This window comes from Apus apus, chromosome Z (genome assembly GCF_020740795.1).
Source record: "Apus apus isolate bApuApu2 chromosome Z, bApuApu2.pri.cur, whole genome shotgun sequence".
Classification (NCBI taxonomy): Eukaryota; Metazoa; Chordata; class Aves; order Apodiformes; family Apodidae; genus Apus; species Apus apus.
The window spans coordinates 68,844,976-68,850,975 of NC_067312.1; positions in this window are offsets into that span (position 1 = coordinate 68,844,976).

The following is a 6,000-nucleotide window of genomic DNA, read 5'->3' on the forward strand; positions in this document are numbered from 1 at the left end:
CCTGTCTGTGAAATATAAGTATGTAGCATCATGGTGCTTAGAGAACTAAACATGAGCCTCTTCACAATAGAGAAAGGAATCACATGTATATAATAATCACATAAACAAAATGTTTTTCCCAAGATTTCTAAATTATCCTAGGTGGTCTAAATCTAAGGAAGTAAATGAAAATGTTTGTACCTGATAAAGATCTTGTTCTGTGCTACTTGATGCTCCTGTATCTTGTATTAAACCTAGCAGGGCACAAGATGGTGATGTGTAGGTTATTTTCCACCCTCCCTCCTCTGTCTTGTACCTCAACACTCATCAGAGAAAAGTGGCAGGATCAGTATGTAGTTGCTATCTTTTTCACAGAGGAAGCACTTTTGAACTGAGGAAACAAACTTCAGTGAAGCAAAATTCTTCTTGTTTTCTCCTCTCTTTCCTTCCAAATGTTGTGTATGACCCTCTTAAGTCAACAGAATTATTGGAGCAAATAGGGCAGGGAGGTCTGGTCAGACTTGGAAACACCCCCAGAAACCTTTTTAATCCAGTTAATGGTGTATCCTCCTCATTCTTAAATGCAAACCTTGGCGAGTGACAGCATGATCAAATACATCATTAAAAACCCAGTGAGGATTTATGTGTGAAGCTGTTTTCAGAGGAGAAAAGTCTTTCCAGCTTCATGCTTGTACCATGGGTCTCTTATGAAATACCTTTTTTCTGTTGGTTGATAGCTAAACCTCTCTGTCAGTCCTTCACAATTTCCTCTCTTCTTGATACTTAGACTACATTAGCCACCTCAATGGGGCAGTAGGTGGCTGTTGGCTGCCTTCTGAAATGCTCTGTAGCTGTGAGGTCATTTCTTACTCTGCCTACACTTTGATTTGACTGGGGACGACTTGTTTCCTCCACACAAATGGTAAGATAAATACTTCTGGGAGTTTTTAAAAATATTTAATTCATGTAAAGATCATAGGCCTCTTGGTGTGGTTCCAGAGGAGGGACATGAGGATGATCAGAGGCATGGAACACATCTCCTGTGAAGACAGGCTGAGAGAGTTGAGGTTATTCAAAGCAACCATCGTTCTTGTTACACAGCGTGTTCTGTTGTCTTTCATTTCTACAGATAACTAAATACTTTAAAAAGAAGAAGAAGAAAAAGAAGAAGAAAACAGAGAAGAAGGAAAAGAATAAGAAAAAGGAGAAGAAGAAGAAGAAGAAGAAGAAGAAGAAGAAGAAGAAGAAGAAGAAGAAGAAGAAGAAGAAGAAGAAGAAGAAGAAGAAGAAGGAGAAGAAGAAGAAGAAGAAGAAGAAGAAGAAGGAGAAGAAGAAGAAGAAGAAGAAGAAGGAGGAGAAGAAAGGAAAAGAAAAAGAAGAAGAAGAAAAAGAAAAAGAAGAAGAAGAAGAAAAAGAAGAAGAAAAAGAAAAAGAAAAAGAAAAAGAAAAAGAAAAAGAAAAAGAAAAAGAAAAAGAAAAAGAAAAAGAAAAAGAAAAAGAAAAAGAAAAAGAAAAAGAAAAAGAAAAAGAAAAAGAAAAAGAAAAAGAAAAAGAAAAAGAAAAATTGTGCCAGTTCATAATTCCTAGATAATTTCTTGAAGTGGGATGGAAGAACTGAAGCTGGCTTTTCTGCAGTCCCATCATGATGAGCTGACAGAATGAGGTTATTCTCAAATAGCACTTTTAAAAGAAGTTCTTGTTCCAGGCTGTATTTCCAGTTGTTAAAACCCCAGTGTTCACAAGCAGCCTTTCTGGAGCTCTATTCCTCACGCCTGGTGGAAAATCTGCTTTGCTGGAAGACCAAGCAGGCCATTATCAAGCCTCGTAAATGAAGCAGTTGCACTGAATGCTTTTGTGTGTGTGACACCATGTTTCCACACTAAGCCACATGAACCAGCAGATGAGCACAGAGTGGGAAATTCCTTTTGGGAAAGGAGGTAGAGTGGGCAGGGGGAAACTGAGTCCTCAGCTGATATAAAGATAACTCATTTTATATTGACAAACAAGTGATTTCCTTGTTAAAGGACTTTTCAAATTATTCCTATGTAAAAGAAAAAAAGTAATAGATACTGGCTGATCTGTCTAACAACTGTTTGTGAGCCTCATGTTGGCAGATCAGGCTTTCCACATCTGCTCCTTGTCCTTAAAACTCTTGTGCTTCATCATCGCTGCAAATGGCTGACAGTTTGTACCTGGAACCACGAAACATTAGGTGCTGAAAACGGGTGAGGAGGCAGGGACATGGCTGATGAGGAGGCAGTGGTGTAAATATCTTGGTCCTCCCCTGGAGCAGCATCATAGTGCAGATAAGGATGGGAATGTGGGAACTCTGCTAGGGAGCAGTGCACAGCCCCTGGTGCTGTCAGACCTGGGCTGGGTGCCCACCTGGTGTTACAAGGATGCTCCATTTGGTCCACCCAGGTGAAGGTGAGAACTGTTCCTGCCAGTCCTCCTGAGCCTGAGAGCAGGCTCCACTTGTGTGTGTGGTGAAGGTGTAGCTACAGGTTTTATTCACTGCCTTGTTCCAGCTGTAGTGTCCATGTGCAGGGCTGCCTGAGGGCTACCCCAGACAGCCCCACTCACATCATTTGCATGGAAACATTTTTTCAAAACAGTGTTCAAAGGGCAGAGTGGTGGAAAGGGAATGTCTAACTTTGAGTAATAAAATAGGATCTCATTGAGTATTAATGTTACTTGAGGAGAAAGTGCAGCTCAATAATGAAAAAAACTAACGTAAACTGAAAGCACAGGAAGATACAGCAGAAAAATCTTGTATAGCTTGGTTAGAAACTAGAACCTAAAATACAACTCAGCAAGATAAGACAAGCAAGGTAAATTACTGTGAGTTGATACAAAAGTATATAAATAGCAGGGTTACCTGCTAAATTGGTAGATCTTTGTGTGAGACAAACCCTCTTCTTTCCAAGATTTGCAACTGACAAATCTGAACCACTGCAGAGCAGACCTAGCAGACCAGCTGAAAATTAGGAGGAGCCTCACTTGTTAGAGCACTGAGTCTTGCTTGTGTTTTTAGACTGAATCTTCCTTAAAAAAATGAAAAAAACACTTGACCAGACCTGAAGCTTTTACGGAGATGTCCACATTTCTGAAATTTAAACACTGGATTGGAGAGCAAACAGCTGCATGCTAAACTGACTCAGTTACTCATGAGCAGATGCCTCCTGAGGTACACAGCAAGCCCCCCAGGGCTTGTATGGCATCCTAGCTCACAAACACAAGGATTCTAGAGGTGGGAGTATCACAGCTGCTCCGGCATAGGAGGTCAATGGGCAGAAATGCTCACAAAATTACGAAGAAGGGGGTTTAATGAGATAAATCTGCACCTCCTTGACTCTTACATAAGCTTGCGGGGAACTTCCTCCCATTGTTTATCTGAATGTACTAGCTGCTTGTCACTCACAAGGAGGAATCTCATTGATCCATATGTTAGGACAGGACTTTCCCAGCACACTACAAAATGCTGACCACAGAAAAGAAGCTGACTTGGAAAAAAATAACATAGAAGTGTACACGGGTCAAAAAATTGGTTTAAGCAATCTAAAATCCTAGTTCAAAGACTGACCAAATAGAGGGTGTGTCCTGACTTGAGGTTTTAAGCCGACAGACAAAGGGCAATGGATAAAACTGGGTTGCAGTATACATCTTGCTCTCAGACACCATGGACTGTTTGTTCAGCATGCTGGTTTTAGGACCACACCAGAAAAAAACACAGGGAATCTCCACTTAGGTGGCAGATCTGGCTTGTTCATTGCTTCCTGTGCAGTAATTAGGAGTCTGCTGTTGCTTAGTATCTTATCTCTTGTTAATGAGGAGATGCTAGAAAAATTAAGGAAACTAAAAAACCCCACATTTGAGTCATATAAAGCCCTCACATTAGCTAAGGAAACAGCTTTCTAAGTTATTGCTGGAGTGTACTACCTGCCTACACCCACTCAGCTGGAGCTTGCCTGCTAGTACACTCGATTATGCAAGTGTAATTTGTTCTCATAAAGTCACGAGGTGATTTTCCCAAATTTAAGTGTATCACACTCTATCAGCAGCCTTGCGTGCACGTGTATATTTATGTCTATAGAAAGCATCAATCTGATGTTGAAAAGCAGAAAGCTGGTTCCTCACTCCTCAAAGACTGAATAACCTGGATGTCAGTGTTGCAGGATGCATTGTTCATTGTATTCACAACCCCCTTGCCAGGTTACTTTGTGCCTGTTCCACATGAATATTCTGCATGGTGAAGACTTCTCTGTCACTGGCAGCTAAAAGATTTTCACAGCTGCAGCAGCAATGCAGCATGTTAGAAACTGGTCCGTTCCCTCCCTCTGGGCTTTAAGTTGTATTTTATGCTTGAATTCTCTCTTCTCAGGTAAGAAACTGGTCTTTGCATTTAGCTTACTGAGTGTTTAATGAGAAATAGCAGCTCCTGCCATAACTTTGAGTATGGAATTGTTTATTAAACTAGTCTTCCCCAAAGCTGCAGTGGAATACAGTTGTCTTACACTGGTGAAACAGATGGTGTGTTTTCCTGCAACTAATTAACTATGCACTGCATAGCCTGGGAAGACTGAGAGGAATTCCTTGATGCCTCTCTGTTACTTTCTCTTGCCCCTAGAGCTTCCATCTGTGCAGCACACTGCCACAGGCTGTAGTGGTTGAGAGCTTGGTGGTAGGACAGTGTCCAGCTAGAAGTGATCCTAACTACTGCAGGACTTTGACAATTTGACTTATCCCTCCTAATTAGTCATGAGAGGCTTGCTTGGGCCACTGCTTGACTCAGACATGTTTGGCACTTTCAGCAGAGATGAGAAGCTCCTCGGGCTGACTGCTGTGCAGGTGGGCTTATGGCACCTCTGTCGTCCAACCAGCACCCGGTGTGAGTTTCAAACCAGAAAAGGGATGCTGCCTCCTTCCTGCCCCTTTGGAAAGTTCTTGGATGTGATGGTGGGCTCCTGAGGCCCCCTCAGTTCTTAGAGAAACTACCTTCTCAATCTGGGATCTAAGGAAGCTGTGTGTATCTAGATATTTAGCTATGTAAATCCAGATTGTAAGAGACAGTAGTACTACAGCAGCTTGCCCTGCTATTGAGACTAGGACAACTGACACGCTTACATGTACATGCACAGAAGTTTCAACCAGAAACATCTGACATCATGACAACTGCTATGGTTAAGTCTCTGGATCACAAGGAGTGGTGGGCAATGTCATTTCAAGACAGTGGGAGAAAACAGACCATAATGAGAAGATATTTCCCAGTAATTCACTGGCAGCTCTGTGGCAGGCAGCCTCAACTTTGCAGAGCAACACTTGACTGAGAAATTGGTTAAGCAGGTCTAGCACTGGTGACCTGTCACTGCTGCTTGACATGTAGCTGAGATGTTTAAGTAAGTACAGTGTTCCTAGGCAGAGTGTACACAGCTAAAAGAATCCCCAAGTATTCCTAAAATTTTTTTTTGTTATATTAGTTGCAAACTTTGCACCAGCATGCCTTATACACAAATCCTACAGCTGAGGTTTTGGTCTGTGCATAGGTATGCTGTCATCTTCTTGCTCTGTACACAGATAGGTGTAGGTATTAATTGGATGCTGCTGTTCTGGTCAGTGAAACACTGAAAGGTCTGACTGGATCCAAAAAGCTTTGCAGAAAGTCTACCCTTTTTGTTCACTGAAGAGAGTATTGGGGCAAATCTATTGACAGATGGTAACAGTGAGCTCTTACGTCAAATTCCTGTCAATTAAACTCTGTTGTGACTTAATCTGAAACCTTGTATGTATTCATATTGGAGTGGAAAAAAGTCAGATGGAAACAATAATAATAGCAAAGCAATAGCAAGCAAATGTATGCTAAGTATAGCAAACACTTTTGTTGAGCATCCTAATAAAAGGCACGATGGAGTAATGTGATTGTAGGAGTTTGGTAGCCACCCTTCTCCTGATAGAGGCATGAAGGTTCATTATGATCATCTGCATAAAGGGGAAACTGCTTCCACCCCATATGTTGTGCAACAC